The sequence below is a fragment of the Sminthopsis crassicaudata genome, chromosome 3 (genome assembly GCF_048593235.1).
Source record: "Sminthopsis crassicaudata isolate SCR6 chromosome 3, ASM4859323v1, whole genome shotgun sequence".
NCBI classification, from domain to species: Eukaryota; Metazoa; Chordata; class Mammalia; order Dasyuromorphia; family Dasyuridae; genus Sminthopsis; species Sminthopsis crassicaudata.
The window spans coordinates 311930337-311949442 of record NC_133619.1 but is presented as its reverse complement, the minus strand read 5'-3'; the positions used below and the strand labels follow the sequence as shown (position 1 = coordinate 311949442).

Sequence of the window (19106 nt, the reverse complement as noted above, 5' to 3'; positions counted from 1 at the left end):
AAAATTAAGACATATTTCTAAAGAAAGTTTGCTTTATTTATTGCTGCTTAGAATCACTCACCCTACTGTCTCCACTTTTGCATGTAATAACTCTCATTCAAAAACTGACATTTAGAGATATCTTTTCTTCAAAACAACTCAGTGACTGGTCATGTCGCAGTATTTTCTCAGTTTTCAAGATAATGAAATTTAGGCTGAGAGAGCTCTTAATTTGCTCCCAGGAACAGTACTTGTAAGTATTTAGACCAGAATTCAAATCCATAGAACTTAATTTAATAGTCCTGCAAGCATTCTTAACACACTGCATTGTCATGAATTAATAAAGGATGAATCTTTAAGGTTTAAATAAAGGAGAACCTCTAAGAAGCATGATAATAAATATAAGAATACAAAATTTATAGAGAAATTTCTGGCCATCCATTTACTAAGTGGGAGGAGGGTGAGAAGTTAATAGGTTTGGATTAGGGCTGGTGTGCTTCAGGTTTTTAATGTGTCAGTGACATCTATTTTTTAGCCACAAAGATAAAGATATGTTGTATGCTTTAGCTTTAATTCTTATTAACTAATAGAAACTCACTGGCTCCATAAATTCCCTTTCTGCTGAGTTTCAACATAGCAATCTAATGTCAGTGCATCATGTACAAGTCATGCTTTAATGCATTACTTCTTGTAAGCATCCATGTTTTCTCCAGAGAAATACTGCTTATGGTCTTCTTGTATAAAAATAAAATAAAATAAAAAATTTTCCTTCTGGAGGAAATCAAGAATATTTTTAATAATAACAAAAAGATACTTTTGGTGCATATTTTCCCAGAAAAAAAGGAGATAATTAGAATACACAGAAAACCTAATCTGATTGTGTATCCATATATATTAGAGCTTACTTTACAATAAGCAGGAAAGTAAAGGTCTATCCTGCCCTCTAGTGACTAAGTTTTTACAACTATCTCTATTTTTTTCTTATTAACAATTCCATTTTAAAAGATAAAATACATACATCTGGGTCCATGTAGTATTATTATTATTTAAAATGTTGCAACAATTAATATCAATTGCTGATACAGATTAACAATTAGTTGTCATAAAAAAATAAGGAATTTTAAGAGATGATATAGTACATTTTAAAAATGTTTCAATCAAATGATGCCATACATCACATACAGATTCTTCTCTATAACATCTTCAAATTTTTAATTTTCCTATAAGTAATATCAGGAACCAAGTTAGAAGGTTTATTGAATTCATTACTTCCTTTAAAGTTTCCTCTTGTATCATTCTTTTCAAAATATTGAACTTCTTACAAATTTATTTCTATATTTATAGAAATATAACAATGTGGGGGGGGGGAACTTAACTGATTCCAACAATGATCAACCAAAAATCCAGAGGACTAAATATAAATATAAACAGGTATTAGATTCAGAATACAGAATCAGATAAACATTTTGGTTGTAGCCAATGTGGAAATTTATTTTCCTTGACTATGTATATTTTATTTGTGAGAGGTTTTTTTTTCCCCTTTTTCAATGGGAGGAGAAAAAAAAGATGGAAAGGAGAAAAAATAAATGATTGTTAATTAAAAAAAAAAAAAACACAACCTAAAGCATGAGAGAACAAATGTAATTTAACCTTTTTTAAAAAATAAGACTGATATGATTTTAGGGTCCCACTACAAAGTCTCCCCATCTGCTTGTCAAAGCCTAAAATTCCATTACCATCAAAGTCTCAATCCATAATTAGAGATAAGAGGCTTAAAATGAGTTTTCAGTTTGAGATGACACATTAAAATTAGTATAGTTAAAATTTATCAGTCAATCAGAGTAAATGTCTTGCTGAGGAATGAGTTGATGAGGTATGGAGATTATTAGACCCTTGAACTGATGTGAAAATACCCAGAAAGGCACAGAAACAGACAACATAAGACATAGAAAATATCTTTCTCTGACTGCCAACTTTACATAAAAATTGGCCCTTCAGAAAGAAGCAAACTTTCACTGGAGCTATTTTTTTTTAAATATCCAGTTCTTGCTGGAGATGCAAATGATTCCTATGATTTATGAAGGTTTCAAGGTTTTCCAAAATAGTTCCTCATAAATATGAGACCTTTATTCCCATAGGATCCCATAACTGAAAAATCATCATACTTATTTTTGAAGAGCTAGCAATGACATATACATCAATTAATCATTCCTCTATTCTATAAACTATAATACATATCAGGGCTGAAAGTGAGCCAGTCAAGAAATATGCCCAGCTAAGGACAGTGATTTCTTCAATGCAGACAGCTAAATGTTTGCTGAATTATTTAAATTTAAAGATAAAGATAAATGGAATCGATGATATTTTAATTTAAAAGTTAGGTTGCTGATAAATCTAAAAGAAAAGTTCTTGCAAATTGGTAAAAGCCAGTGAATATATTACTTGGGAAAGGGGAAGGCGAGAGTGCTTAATCTTTTTTTTTTTTTTTTTTTTTCGTATAATAGATCCCCCTTTGGCTATCTAGTAAAACCAATGGACCTGTTCTTAGAACATTTTTTAAAAATTAATTTAATTAAAAAAAAAAATTTAACTAATAATTTTAATTTTTATAATTGAATAAAATGCTAAATTTAGTTAGTAGTTTAAATAAAGATACATATATTTTCCTAATTTTCCTACCCATGTGTATAGACCACCAAAATCCAATCCAAAAACCCTTTGTCCGTAAATATCAGATAAAAGCTTAGATTAAGTAAACTAAATTTTACTTTTGGTAGTTTAGTATTTAGTAAATTTTATTATTATTTATCATAATATAATAAGTAAAGCCTGAAAAACGTTTCACGTATTTCCTTTGGTCTTCTCAACAATCCTGTGAATTAGGTGCTATTATTATCTTAACTTTTACAAATGAGCAAACGGCATTTGACAGAAATTAAGTGATTTACCCAGTAAAAACCTAACAGAAAATTTGAACTCTGATCCTCCTGAATAAGAACTCTTTTCACTATGCCATCATCACTGCCTCATTCAGTTACTTCATTATGGACAACATTTGAGGTTTCAAGCCCAAAGGGAATGAGATATCATTATAGACTGTTCTCCAAAGACAATATCCCATTATGTGGCTTTGGTCAAAATGCCAGAAAAATGTCAGTCAATGTCAGAAAAAGTATTAGAAGCAAAAATGAAAATGTATCGGCCTTGTTCAAAATAATCATTTTATCCTGTATTACAGTACCCAGTTATGGCTGCCATGTCAGAACATACACAATAAAACTAGAGAAAGTTTAGAATGAGGCAACTGAAATGATCATTATGGGGCTGAGATGGTTGGGGAAGGATTATGTGAAAACTATAAAAGGATTAGTGCTCTCTAGAGTGAAAGAGGAAAGAGGAACTTAAGATGCCCAATAAATATATCAAAACACAGTTTACTCATTGAATCATTCTAAAGCAGACCTAGATAGCCCCTTGAAGCTTGAAACAGGATGTTAGGATAAAATGAAGTACCAATTTAGGTAATAAGAAGTAAACTTAGGGAATCTGTTACCTCATGAGGCTGAAAGATAGCTTCAAATAAAAGAACCTATACCTTCAGGAAAAAAAGGCCCATATTGAAATGGGTTATTTTTTATGGGTAAATCTCCAATCTTTGAGATTTATTTGTTTTAAGTCTAGATGTGCTACTTCATTGATGTAAGAAACTCCCAGAAAAGTAATGGTCTATCACGAAAGGGTGACAACATTTGGTCTTAAGGAGGTAACTGTGGAGCAGGAAAAGGTTGGGGGACTTGCTCAAGGTCATACAGCCACTGTCTGTGTCAGAAATATCACATGAATCCATATATTTCTAATTCCCAGGCTAATAAAACTCTGCCAAGCTGCCTCTCCTTGACATCAAGGAATAAATTCATATAAAATTATTTTATGCTACTGTCAGAGAAAGAACACCGGTTTCTGTTGATTATATGTCTAAGTGATATAACTATTCTCATGAGATTTTTTTTCATCCTTATGAAGTTTTTTTTTTAATCAAACCACTATTTCATTGATGTAGTTCACTCCCTAGAGAAGAAAAATGTATACTTTTGAACAGTTTCAATGGGGCAATTAGAGATTAAATGATTGAGGGTACATAAAATAGTCATTAGAAATAGTATTAACTTAGATCTTCCCTGACTCTGAAGCCAGCATTCTACCCACTAAATCATGGTTATGGGCTCTCTGCTCATGGTTCAGGGGATAATGTTCATGGGGTCACTAGACCATAGATTTAGAGACCGTGGAGATCATTTATTTAACTTCCTCATTTTACTGATTAGGAAACTGAGATGCAGAGAAATCAGATTAAAAAAGTCACAAGACTATGAACATTTTACTGAATAGATACAACATTCTTCCCAGGGTGCTAACCTGTCCACTCTATATGATGCACTATACTTTAATCACTTACAAATTATTTAGGTAACAATTCACTTTTTGAAAGCAGTAGTTGATTTCTAAGAGTAAGAAAAGCCTTCCCCCAACACCTTTTAGAATCACTCTTAACTTTGAAATAATTGTAGAACTCAAAAAAGGAGAAAAGTTTGTTTTTCCAGTTTAGGAGTGACTAGAAGAGGAAATAAAAGTTGCATAACTCTATATTTTAAAAGTTTCCTATACTGACCTGGTTGGAAAAATTCATCTCATCTTGCTTTAAAACATACCTGACTTATACAAATTCAATATTGCCAATGGTTTTATTAAATGTACATTTGGCAAACTTGGTAGGAGTATGTGAATGAGGGTGTGAGGAATAAATCTTTCTCGACCATTTAATCAAAATGGAAGGGAACAGTGGTGCTACTTCAATTACTTTACAACAGAAGGCATTTAAGTATGAATGTGAAAAAATGAGCATAAAAAGACTACCCTCTATTCAGACCAGTTCCAATGATCATGTGATGAAGAGAGCCATCTATACCCAGAGGACTGTGAGAACTAAATGTGAGTCATAACATAGCATTTTCACTCTTTTTTGTTATTGTTTGATTACATTTTTTTCTTCCCCTTTTATTCCTTTATGATTTGATTTTTCTTGTGCAGCAAGATAATTGTATAAATATGTATGTATAAAAAACCAAATGTACATAACAAGAAAATTGGCACAAAAAAAAAATCATGATGTATAAAAATGTCTAGTTCAAAAAGGAAAAAAAAAAAAAAGACTACCATTTTTGGAAGTTTCTTGATTGTCTAAGACTAAGCATAGAGTTGTAGAACTGACCAATCAATGTACTCTATTCAGAAAATCTGTTGCCTGGGTAAAGTAAGAGGAGATATTCTGAGAAAAGAGACTGGATTCTCCTTGTGGGTCAAATGTTGAAGTGGTCTTCAAACTTTTTAAATGGGGCCAGTTCACTGTCTCTCAAACAGTTGGAGGGCCGGACTGTAGTAAAAACAAAACCTGACACTCTGTCTCCGCCCCTCAGCCCATTTGCTATAAGCCAGAGGGCCACATAAATGGCATAAACAACCTCAGTGGGCGGGGCCATAGTTTGAGAACCCCTGACAGTTTAAGACCTTCATCTAGCATAAGAATTCAGCTTGGACTTTCTAGTGTGGAAGAGGCAAGTAAAATTGGATTCTACCCAGTATATGCTAGGTAGTACTTACTAATTTTCATTAATCTCATGTCATTACTTCTGAATTTGTCTTGTTACTTTAAAAACTCCTTACAAATATAAGATACTGTACTTTGTTGGTTTGTTCACAAAGGGAGAGGACAAAACGGGACAGACATTCTAACTAACAGTGGCAGAGACAAAAGGCAAACCGAGGGAAAGGGAGGCAGGAGGGAAGAGAACAAGTCATCAGGTATCAATACTATATATCTGAGCCTATGAAGTGAAACTGGTCCAAGACTAGTAGGTTTTAGAGAGTACCAAGATTAAGTTATATTGAGGTTAGAGGTTGAAAATACACTACTATTTACTTCTCAGCAACATATAATTTGGACATATTTGGTTGATAATACAAATTTTCGCAAATAAAAATAATAATTATTTATATTGTGTTTTAAGGTTTGAAAAGTACTTTAAAAAATACTCATTTTATCTTCATAATAATTATGGGAGATGGGTGCTATTAATATACCCATTTGGGCAAACTGAGGCACACAGAGGATTAAAGAACTTGCCCCTGATCACAAAGCAGGTGTCTGAAGCTAGATTTGAAATCAGGTGTTCTTGACTCCAGATCCAGTGCTCTATTCTACAATCTACAATGACTGAGCCATCTAAATTCATATTAGAAATCAAAGTGTTTAGACTATCTTATTCAACAAGCATAAAGGCCCAAGTATCAGTAGGTATATTTCATCTTGGGACAGATGAGTAAAATTTAATACTATTGAGTCTACATTGCATAACATTGTTTAGAACCTATTTCTTGAGCATCATTTTTTCCAAGTATTTTGTCTAAATAATTATTTTTAAGTTGATAATAAATCCTAGAAATCCATGGACCATAGCCACTTCTAACATTCTACAAATCCCTAGGCCAAAGAAGCAATGTTCAAGTTTTAAGCAGGAAACTAAATTCAAAGCAATCCCTTAATGTCTTATTTTATTAAAGAATAGTTTTTGGTTCTTGAGAAAAATCAACAAATTATATAAACTTCTTTAAGTTACATTAAACAATTTTTGGGGTATCCGTTCTTGATCTGCCAGCCTTAAGAAGTTAAACTTATTTTCTCTTTCAAAATAGTTAATTTACTTTGATTTCATAATATAAAACTATACCTGTTTTTGCAGGAAAACATTCTAACTCCAGGCAGTCTTTGATTGCCCAAGTCAATAAGTAGAACACTTTCAAAAAGTAGTAAATACTACATGTGTTTTTATTGTTTGTTCTTTGTTCTAGAAAAGGACCATGACATGAGGGAGGTGACACCATGACATGCATGTGAATTAGATTTGAGGGAAGAAGGGTTGTGCAAGATCACGTGCTTTACTTTCTCCTCTTAAGTCTCATAAAAAATTAATAATAACTATTATATATATATATATAAATGTGTGAGTATGTATATGTATAGATACACATACACACATATAAATGTATGTGTGTATAGATATATATATATACATCACACACACATACATGTTGTATCTCAGTGGATTAAGAGCTAGACCTGGAATTCAAGGAAAATCTGAGTTGAAATCCAGCCTTTGACATTTATTGTATGATGTAAAGATTTTTTGATAAATACCTAGATCTATGGAATCAATGTAGGTTTCTGTTAAATATTTAAGTCTGGAATCAGTTAGAAGTAATGAAATAGGAATTCAGAAGGTATTTTAATACAGAGCTTCTTAAATAAATATGCCAAAATTATGCAGGACAAAAATTCATTTACCCAACTTCTTATAAAAGTGGGAGAATTAAAGAAGCATAAAGAAGTGGCAAGATGCACCATGAAAGAAATATTATGTGTTATTTTATTACTTTGGAGGGTTGGATTTTTTCTACTCCAATATGTCTTGATAATTATAATACCAACCAATTCGAAAACAGAATTTAGGATGCTCATTTGCATGCAACAGCTATAATCATAAGTGAAAACTAGCTTAAATATTTCCCCTTAATTAGTGAGGGCAGGCTAAGATACTATTTCTAGAAAATGGACTTTCTAATTAGTAGATTTGATCTTACTATTGAAAAATGGAGAAAAGAGAGAACTGCTCATTGGTTAAGTCATCCATTAACTGCAGGAACATGGACTAGCTTTCAAATGATTCTAAATCAGTTTCTGCTACTAAGTATGTTACCAGAGGGGAGTCACTTAACCTCTCTTCGTAGATAAACTTCAAATAATACCTCTCTGTAAGCTGATGAGGCAACAATGTGACCCAATTCAGAGAATGTTCAATTTGAAGTCACAAAAATCTGAATTCAAATCCTGTCTCAGAAAAATAGCTATGTGAGCCTAGAAAAGCCACTTAGCTTTTCTCAGCCTCAATTTCCTCATTTTTAAAGTGGGAATACCTTTCTCCTGGGGTTATGATGTTTGTAAAACATTTCTACTAATGGTAGATATTATTTTAAGCATCAAATGAAATATCTGATTTTGTGAATTTCTGAGCTGTGGACAATCAAAAACCATGTAATTTAAATGTTTCAGTCAATTGCCTGAGATGGAAAGATCATATGAACTGGTGTCAGAGATTGGATTAAAACCCAAATTTTCTAATCTCAAATCAAGTACTATTCCTACTACATTAATCTCCTTTCATGAATTATACATTGTAAGGTTTGCTGGTGGGGTAGTTCCCCTTCCCCTCCAAGCTGATATTATTTGCAAATTATTTGGGGGATGTGAAGATGAGGGACTAGAATCAGCCTGGAAGAGTTCTTAAATACAAGAAACTGACTGCGCAACACCATCTATTCAACACCTCCTCAGTCACATCCTGAACAACCTTCCAAGTAAATTCACAAACTATTATTACACAAAAGTGCTTAAAACTAACACAAAGTTCTATTCGTCAGTTTTCTTTCTTTCTTTTTTAATATCCTATTACAAGTATTAAAATTAGATAACTTGTGAAAATGTTCATCTTAGAGTCAGTCACAGGAGAATTGGATTCAAATCCTGATTTTGACAGAAAATAGCAATGTGATCCTTAGCAAGTGATATATATAACCTCCCTAATACTCAGTTTCCTCCTCTGTAAAATGATAAATCATTGAATTCACAGGATTGTGAAAAGATTCAAATAATGGATATAAAGAGTTTTGTAAATCTTATAAGACTCTACATAAATATTAGTCATTACCACCATTAGGAAATCGGAAAATTCATGTTCCAGTTTTTACTATTTGTTTTAAGTAAGCTACAACCTTATTGAGTAAAAAAATGGAGTAGATAAATTTCTACTGTCCATTTTCGTCTTTAAGCAACATCACTAAGCAATGCTGATGTGTTCAATCATTTTTCAGTTGTGTCCAACTCCTCATGACCTTAATTAGAGCCTTTCTTGGCAAAGATACTGGAATGGTTTGCTTCTCCAGCTCATCTTACAGATGAGGAAACAGAGGCAAACAGGATTAAGTGACTTTCTCAGGGTCACCCAGCTAGTAAGTGTTTGAGGCTGGATTTGAATTCTGGAAGATGAGTTTTCCTTACTCCAAGACAAGCACTTTAAAATAGAATAAAAAGAGCAAGAGTTAAATGGTAACTTTTTCTTGCTAACTTTTTCCTGTACCTAAATATTAGAAACACTCTCGCCCTTCTGCAAAAAATGAATCTCATTTTTGTCCCAATAAGGACAGATTCCAGATGCCATTTGGTCCAACCTATACTTGAATAAAAGACACTTTCTTTCCAACATATCTAACAAATTTTTATCTAAACTTGCCTCTCCAAAGAGTGAGTGAATGAATGTGTCTGTATGAGAGGAGATGGAGAGGAGAAGAGAACTTGAATTCAAACAGCCCTTTCCATTTTTAACCTAGCTCTAATTTTTAGGAGGTTTTTCTGGTTTTTGTATCATACCTAAACTTGCCTCTGCAATTTTGTGAAAAGCTCAGTGAAAAGGCTAATCCCTTTATTTATTTTTTTTTGGGGGGGGAGTAGGAAATAGCAAAGATTTAAAGATGTAACAATCTAAATTTTCAGTCAATAAGTACCTACTTGTGCCTACTATGTGCAAGGCACCAGAGCACAGTGGTAAAGATACAAATTAAGGCAAACAAGATCCTTATGCTAAAAGAGATATTCTGTTCTAATTGGGAAGACAACATTTAAACAACTGTGTACATATAAACAATATATTTACTGCATATTTTCAATACCTCTAAAGAATACAAAATAAAGTTCTAATCTAGCCACTCAGTGCCCCAGTGGATAGAAGGCAAAGTCAAGAAGGCTAGAGGCAAGTGAAGACCTGAATTCAATTAAGTCCTAATGACCTAAAGTTATTTAGTCTCTGTCTTAGTTTCCTCAAGTACAACAAAATGAGAATAATTAGCACCCAATTTTCAAATTTGTTTTACATATCAAAATGAGATAAAAATTCTAAAGTACTTCGGACACAGTAGGTACTATATAAATATTAGCTAGTATTATTATGTTTTAAGTAAAAAAAAATCAGAGATATTTTCTTCAATTAATTGCTTGCAAAATGTTTGAAAAATTCTAACAGCCATTATAGAATTTGCAAACTACTACTAGGATAAATGCACATATGCAACATATATCAAATTGCATACTGTCTCAAGGAGGAAGGAGAAGAGAAGGGGAGAAAGGGAGAAAACTTCAAACATACATTTTTTTAAAAAGTGTTATTTCAAAAAGAAAACAATATAAAAATCCATAACAAAATTATTATATGTTTAGGGCCTTATTGATCTCTGATATCACTGTTTTAATTACCATCTTTTCTTTCCATCTTTTTACTAAAACCTGAATTATCACCTGCTTTTTAAATTTTGAATTCACAATGTAAATAAAACACTGAGAGCAGAACATCTCCAGGAAATTTGACAGGTTATAATAAAAAAAAAAAAAAAAACAAATAAAGCACCCCAACAACATGAACATCAATATCAACACACATATTAAGAGCCCATAGAGTAATTAATTATCTTGTTTCCTATTCTAATTTCCAAAAGCATACTTATTTCTTAGGTATGGAACCCCTTGGAAGATAAATAGATCTTAAAAGCAGACCTTTTGTGGTTTTTTTTTTTTTTTTAAGTCTTCCTTTGAAATTCTTAAAGTTAATTCCGAAAGTTTTGAAGCATTCACTTTCATTTATTTCATGGGAGAAGAACTAATACTAGAAGTAATAGTTTTGTGTTTGGTTTTTTTAATGGCAATCTCCCCTCCCTCCAAAATGAGAGGCAAATAGATATTAAGAGTATCTGAAAAGAAGTAGATAATTAAACAGGTTGTTTCCAATGTCAAGGATTCTTGATTGTAAATTAAGGAATCCTAGAAGCTTGATTTTACTTTAAAAGTTCAGTAAAATAGTCCTGATCATATTAAGGGAAGTTTAAAGAATGATTGAAATTTTCAGTCAAAATATCCAATGACAATCCAGTTCATTAAGTCCCAAATTAGCATTTACAAAGAAGGATTTGGTGGGGTTGGGAGTAGGATAAATGGTTTTAGAAATACCTTGTAGATTTTGATCCATTCACAAATTTAGCCCAAGAAGGAACCTCAGTGATTAGCTAGTTCAAATCACCCATTTTACCGATAAGATAATCAAGAGGCTCTAAAAGGAACGATAACTTGTCCAAAGATGGCACAAGCTGAGTTTCAAAACCAGGTTCTGACTCCAAATATGGGCCTCTTTTCACCTAATTGTATTCAAAAGGATTATCAGGTTTCCCTTGCACAGGACTATGTAGAACTGTTATTGAGTAGAATGAAAGCTCAGAAGCATTGAGATCAGTAAGGTGTCAAATACAATAATAAAAAAAACTTTTTAAACTCTCTTGCAAATCTTTTAATATTTACAGAGGCATCCAAAATTGCCAGGTGTACTACAATCATAAAGAAAGATCTCATCATTCTCAGTGGGTAGCTGATGACTAAAATATAGACATTTTGACAAGATGCCCTCCTTCCTTCCAATATTGATAATCACCTTTATTTTTTATAGAAGAGTAATTCAAAACAGGAAAGAGGAGTGGGAGAAGAGAAGAATCTCTTGCTCAGGAGAGTTTTGCATAGCCCTCCAATTCCATTAACCTTGGCCAAGCTTCTATTTTAGTTTGGGGCCTGTTTTTTGTTTGTTTGTTTTTCTCCCTCCAACCTTCTTTCAATAGATGCACTTTTTTTTAATCCCCCACTAATCCAACAAATAGTTTGCCCAGCTTTTGACACTACTCATCCCATCCTTCCCGTAAGTCTTCACCACCCTTGACTTGCCCGAAGGATCTCTCATTATTGTCTCTGCTATGCTTTCTGATCTGATCATTTCTCAGCTTCCTCTTAGGTCTTCTTCCTCTTGAATCCTACATAGAATCATTCCTTTGCAGTATATATATATATATATATATATATATATATATATATATATATATATATATATATATATATATATATATACACACACACACACACACACACACACACATATAAATATATATAACACTCACATTTCGGGTTTATAGGATCATGAAATTCAGAATCTCAAGTGAAATTGCCCAAACTCACAAAACTACTATGTGAGGTATAATTCAAATTCAGATCCTTTCTGATAGTTCAAGTACCACAGTTTCAATATGTTGATCATCTTCACCTTGTTTTGCTAGTACCTTAAACTCTAAAAGTTGAAAAACTGAGCTCACCATCTTAGCCTCAAATAAGCCTTTTGTTTTGATTTCCTTATTTCTCTTCATGATTCTATTATCCAGATTTAAATCCTCAGTCTAAAGGTCTTCTATAATTCCTGACTTTCTCTCAATCCCCACATCTATTTAGCTTCCAAACATCTTAGATTCTACCTCAACAAATACAAATATCTTGATGCGGTTTTTTATAAATAGTTCCTCCTCTTGTCAAACTATATAATTGCATGGACTCCACAATATGTTCAAACCTGTGATCACATCTGAGGTGTATGTAACTCCATTTGTTCATCTTTCTCTATGAGACATAACTGTTTATATAGCTGTTGATACTGACAGCTGTCTTTCTAAAACATGGTAACAACTATATAACTATCTTGTCATAAATTTTCAGTGATGACTTGCAATTGCCTACTTCCAATAAATAAAGTTAACATTCTTTCACCTGGGATTCAAAGTCCTTTTCTCAATTTGACTTTATTTTAATCTTCTGGACTTAAATACCATTATTCACTTTTCCCATTCCCCAAATATTATTAATACTTTCCCACCTTTATACCTTTACTCATTATGTTGCTTCACCCGGAAGCACAAATCCCCTTTAATTCTATCTATGCAATATCTACCCATCCTAGAAAGTACAGTTTAAATGCCATTTCCGTGCATTCTTCCATGATATATACAGTCAAAATCAATAGAATCACTATTCTAAAACTTCCCCAAATCTCATACTTTATTTGTGCTTTCATATTCTATTCTCTAATCATTTGTGTGGATTTGTGTGTGAGAGAGAGAATTTCTTGTTTTCCATTGTAGACTGTAAGCTCCCAGCAGGTTCCAATTGAGCCACTGTTGTTCTCTTTATCTCTCAAAATATCAAGGCTTTTCAAAGAATTAGTGCTAAATTAATATAAGATATAGATGTTTATAAACATCTCTTTTAAGGATGTTGCAAAACTGTAAGATTAACACTCTAAAGCTTTAATGATTTAGTATTTGCTTCATCCTCTTCAAAGCAGACTCAATGGCCATTCTTTAAGATGACCATAATATTGATAGACTGATATTTGAATTATAATGGCATGCATAGCTGTTATTGACACAAGAAGCAAAGCAACTTCTTTCCCATTTTCTTGATATTTTTTTCCCTAGAAAACTGCATGCAGATGGATTTGGTCAGTAAAAGACTCATTTTAGTTTCAATTTATTTAATATGAATTCAACTCTCAATCTATATATCGATGATTTTCACATCTATCAAGTTCTAACTTCCTTCCTGACTAAAGCTTATTAAACATCTTTACCTAGAGGGTGATAGACATCTTAAACTCAGTTATCTCCAAAATTGAATTCAGTATCTTTGCTCTTCAAAACCTTCCCCTATTTTAAAATTCTCTTTCATTATCAAGGATATTAACATACTTCTACCATCCATTCTCATATCTTAGATGTATTATCCTTAACTCTTAACTCTTTGTAAACTCTTAATATCCAATCAATCCTAAAGGCCTATCTTTTCTACCTTTGTTAACATCCCTCACATACACTCCTCTTCATTTCTCCTGATACTTCCATCACACAGATGCAGACCTTTATCTGCTCATTTTCAGACTACTGCTTGGTAGCTTTCTGTTTGGGCTTTTTGTTTCAAACTATCTTCCCAAAGCCCTAATCTAACCACAGCACTGCATATTCAGTCAACTCCAGTGTTCCTTATTTCTAGGATCAAATATAAAACCTTTATAAAAGCTCCCTTCCTATCTCCCCAGTCTTACATTGGATTGTACTCAGTAATCTAATGACTGACACTGGTCTCCTTGTGGAAAACTGGCTAAGACACTCCAACTCTTCCAACTCAGCATTTTCACTGGCTGTCCTTCATGTCTGGAATTCTCTCCCTCCTCATTCCGACATCTACATTTTTTGGTTTCTTTTACATTTTAACTAAATCCCTCCTTCAGCAAAAATCTTCTCCTAGACTTTCTTAAAATTAGTGCAATTATTTCTCTGAGATAACCTCTAATTTATTCTGTTTTTTATATATATATATACACACACACACACACACTATATATATATATACACACACACACACACACACACACACACACACACATACACTATATATATATATATATATATATTGTTTTTACATAGCTATTGCATATTTTCTCCCTCATTAGACTGTGAGTTCCTTAGAAGCAGGGACTAATTTTTTTTCCTTTCTATCTCTGAACTTAGCACATTGTCTGCCACATAGCAGGCAATTACTTAATATTTGTTCCCTTTTATCCCTTCCCTTATTGACTGAACTATTTAATGAGAGAAAAACCAAAAAGTCTTGAAATTACATTCCTTTATATTCATTTTTCATTTTCATTTCTTCTTGCACAAATAGGCTCAAAGCTCTTGATTTAGGTAGAAATATAATTTTCTTTTGATACGGACTCCACAAAAGGCTATTCAAATATTTGACTAATTTCTATGATACTTGATTTCAAAATGACACATTCTTTCAATCTTTGGCTTATGCTACAAATGGAATATATAAGACTTCTCACACTTGTAATATGTAAGAAAATATTTTGATGATTAATTCCAGTGATAAAAACAAATTACTGGCTTCCTAAACTCACTGAACTAACCAACCTTATTATTTCTTACGTTCTAATCCTTTCTAAAAGATTTTAATTGATCAATTCATTTTATATATTATATTTATACATAATTTTAGTCATTAAATATAAACATACATATATATGCACACCTCTTTCTAATAAATCAAAGCAGATACCCATATGTAGTTTAGCTTTTTAGTAAATGTATTAGAAAATATATCTTCATTAGATTTCTATATTCATGCAATGTATTTCTAAGGCACTCAAATTTCTATAACATTTATTTTTCTTTGCACTCTTTAATACATATATTGTGTCCTTGTGTGCTAGCACAAAAGATTTTGATTTAACTTTTCAATATTTATTTCTGAAGCACACATAGGCTAGTCAACTGAAATGGTATAATACTAAGATTAATAGAACCACAGCTAGAGAAAAGCCTCAATTAATATGAATTCTTAATTTTCTACTTTCAAGAGAAAGAAGCAGGTGTTAACAGACAATTAATTCCCTGGCTGACAGATGGAATTTATTTTTAAAATAACAACAAAAACCTATAAACTCCAGGCATGCACTATGATCACTTACTCAAATACTCTCCACCATCTATATCTAGATCTAGACAATGAGTGTTCAGAATGATAACACCAAGACCTTACAAAATCCTCAAGTCACCAACTACATACTAAATTATTTGCAACAAGGACAGAAAAGTTGACTCACACATTTTAGAAATGTTGCTTAAAAGGATGAAACAAAAGTAGTTTTCAGGTCAATTCTGATTTAATTAGGCAATTCAATCAAGCAAGAAAAAGTTAATTCCTTAAGCTTTGGAGTCGATGAGATTTGTCTGTTTATTCTAATTTACAGTAAACTGTTTACAGATGAGAATTCTACTTATTTTAATAGTACTATAAATACCCAGTTAAGTATCAATAAGGAAAACATTTACTTGGAATGGGGGAATATTTTTATTCCAAGCATCAGTCTAACTGACATTAAAAGTTTAATTGAAGGTGTTTGTTTTAAAACATGGTTTATCCCACTAGTCTTGCTATTCTCTAATGCAAATGTGTTGAAAATAAAATTAATTTCATTCTAACAATATAAAGCTACAGTATCAATGAGACTCAATGCTTTATGTTACTTGATGTGTATGCATTTTAAATCTCACCTTCCCCCCCTTTATTGAAGGGTATTTTTTTTAAACATAAATACAATCTCAACTAGATACATGATTTCAACCACTTAAGTAATTCTTAATCAGACTATATGACAAGAAATGTCCCACACTGCCTTAGTAAATCTCATCATTTTTGGAGGACTAAAGCAAAATTTGGAGAAGAAATCAGCTTTTAAAGAAACAGACCGACTTCACCAAATTAGCTATTTGGCCTCCCGATTTCCCTAATGCTGAATAATTTGACTTTCATCAATGGCAATCAATTGTGGAAACACACATTACTGCACCTTGAAGTAATTCATTAAAAACGGATCATTTGAAAGGAAGAGTTAACTTACGTGATGATGACGGTTAAATGCCCTTTTAAAAATTGCAATCAATAAACATAGGTTCAGAAGAAAAAATTTGTAAACCAACTGTCACACTTCCTTGATCAATACGGAAGAGGAACCCAACAGTTGGGGAAAAGCTGAGACCAACTCTGAAACGACATATTTCTTGCCGGCTTCACTGTTTCCGGGTACTTAAATCAGAAGCACATTCAGTGCTGCCCTTACCAGGTTAAGTCACGACGTTCCATTGTGATTTCAATGGAACATCAGAACTTCCAGCTTCTGTGATGCGCCAGGATTCTGTGGAAGACCCATAGCAAAGTGGTTACAAAGGTGAGCCCTGAAGGCTTTTTCACATAAAGCTGAAACTCACACTCCTTTTGCAAATGTTCCCTGATTTCAATGCACAACATCCAGACAGTCAAGAAGAGGGAAACTTAACGGAAGGAACTTTTTTACGGTCCCTCTCTTAATTAAAGTGTTTAGAGTTAGGGTGGATATACCAACAATAATGAAAAGATAGGATCTCTCCTGAAAAAATAAATACATTATACATTCTTCAAAAACAATTCTGTTTTAAACTACTATCTGGATTGAATGCTAAATTACTTTGAATAATTGATTCCACCAAACTTGAAAAACATGTTTAAGTATTTATCGTATATACATCAGCAAATTTATCCGTAATAGGCAAATTAAATTATAACATGAATTTATAATCATATGTATTTAATATATAATTATGTAAATAAATTTAAATAAAGCACATATAAATATATGTATATTTAATTGCCTTGTAAACAAGGAGAAAAACACAGTAATGCAATAAAAAGTTGAAGAGAGAAAAAAAGAAGGAAAAAAATAATAAAAATCAGTTTCTGTCTTAAAAGGCTGAAAAAAATGGTCAAAATCAACAATGGAAACAAAAGTAATCAGAGAACTTAATTTAATCACACATTTAACTATGCCAATAAAACACCTAAATATACATCAATCATGTTTCTTATCACCTTTTAAAGAAGATATCTTTATACATTTCCCATGCAGCACCCATCTATTTACTCTGTAGACTAATAAATTCATTGGATTCAAAACCAAGGGGGCAAACATATTATTTTCTACCATTATTATATGGTGATAGAATGTTTCTAATCAATTCAGAAACTAGACCATACTCTAAAAATCCACTCCCTGCATTTTGGCTAAAACGATGACTCGTTATGGGCCTGCAGAAGAGTGTTTCCAAATTTGTTCTATTATATACAAGGAATGGAACGTACATACGAAATACCCAAATGTGTAACTATTCCCATCTGAGTAATCCTATCTCAAATTAGATGATTCAACTGACACCCAATGTTATTAAAAGAAACAATAGCTGGAAAATGAATAAAGTATTATTTGGTAGTGTGTGGTTACACACAATATATTCATTCACTCATTTCTTTGTAGGCAAGCAATCGAAATCTTTCAGGGAAACATACAAGAATTGTTTCAATTAACCACTTATATTTTGACTGGGTTTTGAGAAGAGTTTTTATATTTATATTTCAAGATCTGAAGGCATCATCTGGTTAATTTTTGTTATATGTTAAATTTAAATGAGAGGTAGATTGAATAGTATGTCCTTAATATTGTAACATTTATCTTTTAGCAAATGATAATATAAAATATTTTATAAGTAAATATTTTAGGGAACATTTCTTAATTAAAAGATTTTTAAAAACAAAAGTTTTTTTTTTTTTAATATGCAGTATAATTAAAGCTGGAGTCAATGTTACTCATAACTTATGGTATGATTTGAATTCTTATTTTTACTAGTGTTAAGATATATTTACTATTCATCTTAAATTAAACTACATAAATGTTCTTTGAATAGTTATGCCAAACCACCTTACTTCTGTCCTATTTCTCCTTTTAGATTTAAAATATATAAGATACTATTATTAATGCTGACCAAATTTTTTTAAAAAAGCAAATATGCTGATTTTTCACTCTCCAGATTACTCTTGGATGTTAATAATTTTGTTCACTTCCCAACTCATAACTGCCTTAAGAATATCTTTTTTCTTTTGGTTATTATTAATAAAAATACAGACATTGGAGAGAAATAATTGAAAACTAAAGAATAAATTGGCTGTTCCAAATCAAATAGATCCAATTTCATAATGTTCTCCCTTTTTTATTTTCTATTGATCAAGAAATTGCTTACAGATGATAATCAGTTATTAGTCAACAAGTATTTTAAAGCACAAAAGTGTGGACCAGATATAGTGCTAAGTGCTGGGATACAGAGAAAAGCAACATTACCCATTCTCAAAAAGCCTACAATCTAAGCAGGGGGAGCAGGAAATCTCCAGCAGCAGGCCTTGGAAAGCCAGTGAAATCATTTGCATAAACTCCCACTGCTTGACTTCTTTATTGTATATGGCCCCCAAATGATGTTATAAATATCCAAAAGGCCCTTGGCAGAAAAAAAAAAAAAAAAAAAAAAAAAAGGTTTTCCACCTCTGGAGGGGAAAGGAAATATGTAAATAAGTAAGGTGTACATAGGATATTTTGTAGATAATCAAAGGGAAGAAGACACTAGTATCAAGCAGATTGGGAAAGACTTCCTACAAAAGGTGAAATTTTATCTGGGACTGGAAG

At 32.1% G+C, this 19106-nt stretch overlaps 1 protein-coding gene across 15 annotated transcripts in view; it reads right to left on the bottom strand.

Annotated features, from left to right (window-relative positions):
* The window catches only part of BBX (BBX high mobility group box domain containing), a 349253-nt gene that overhangs the window by 192619 nt on the left and 137528 nt on the right, over nucleotides 1-19106 (bottom strand). For 7 of the 15 annotated variants that reach the window (XM_074301097.1, XM_074301111.1, XM_074301112.1 and 4 more), the window contains one exon: nucleotides 16683-16757. The exons of 6 other annotated variants lie outside the window; for them this stretch is intronic. The gene's annotated coding sequence lies outside the window, so the exon portion shown is untranslated. Of the gene's footprint in view, nucleotides 1-16463; nucleotides 16758-19106 lie in introns of those variants that run through there. 2 more of the 15 variants (XM_074301099.1, XM_074301108.1) reach the window with 2 other exon arrangements.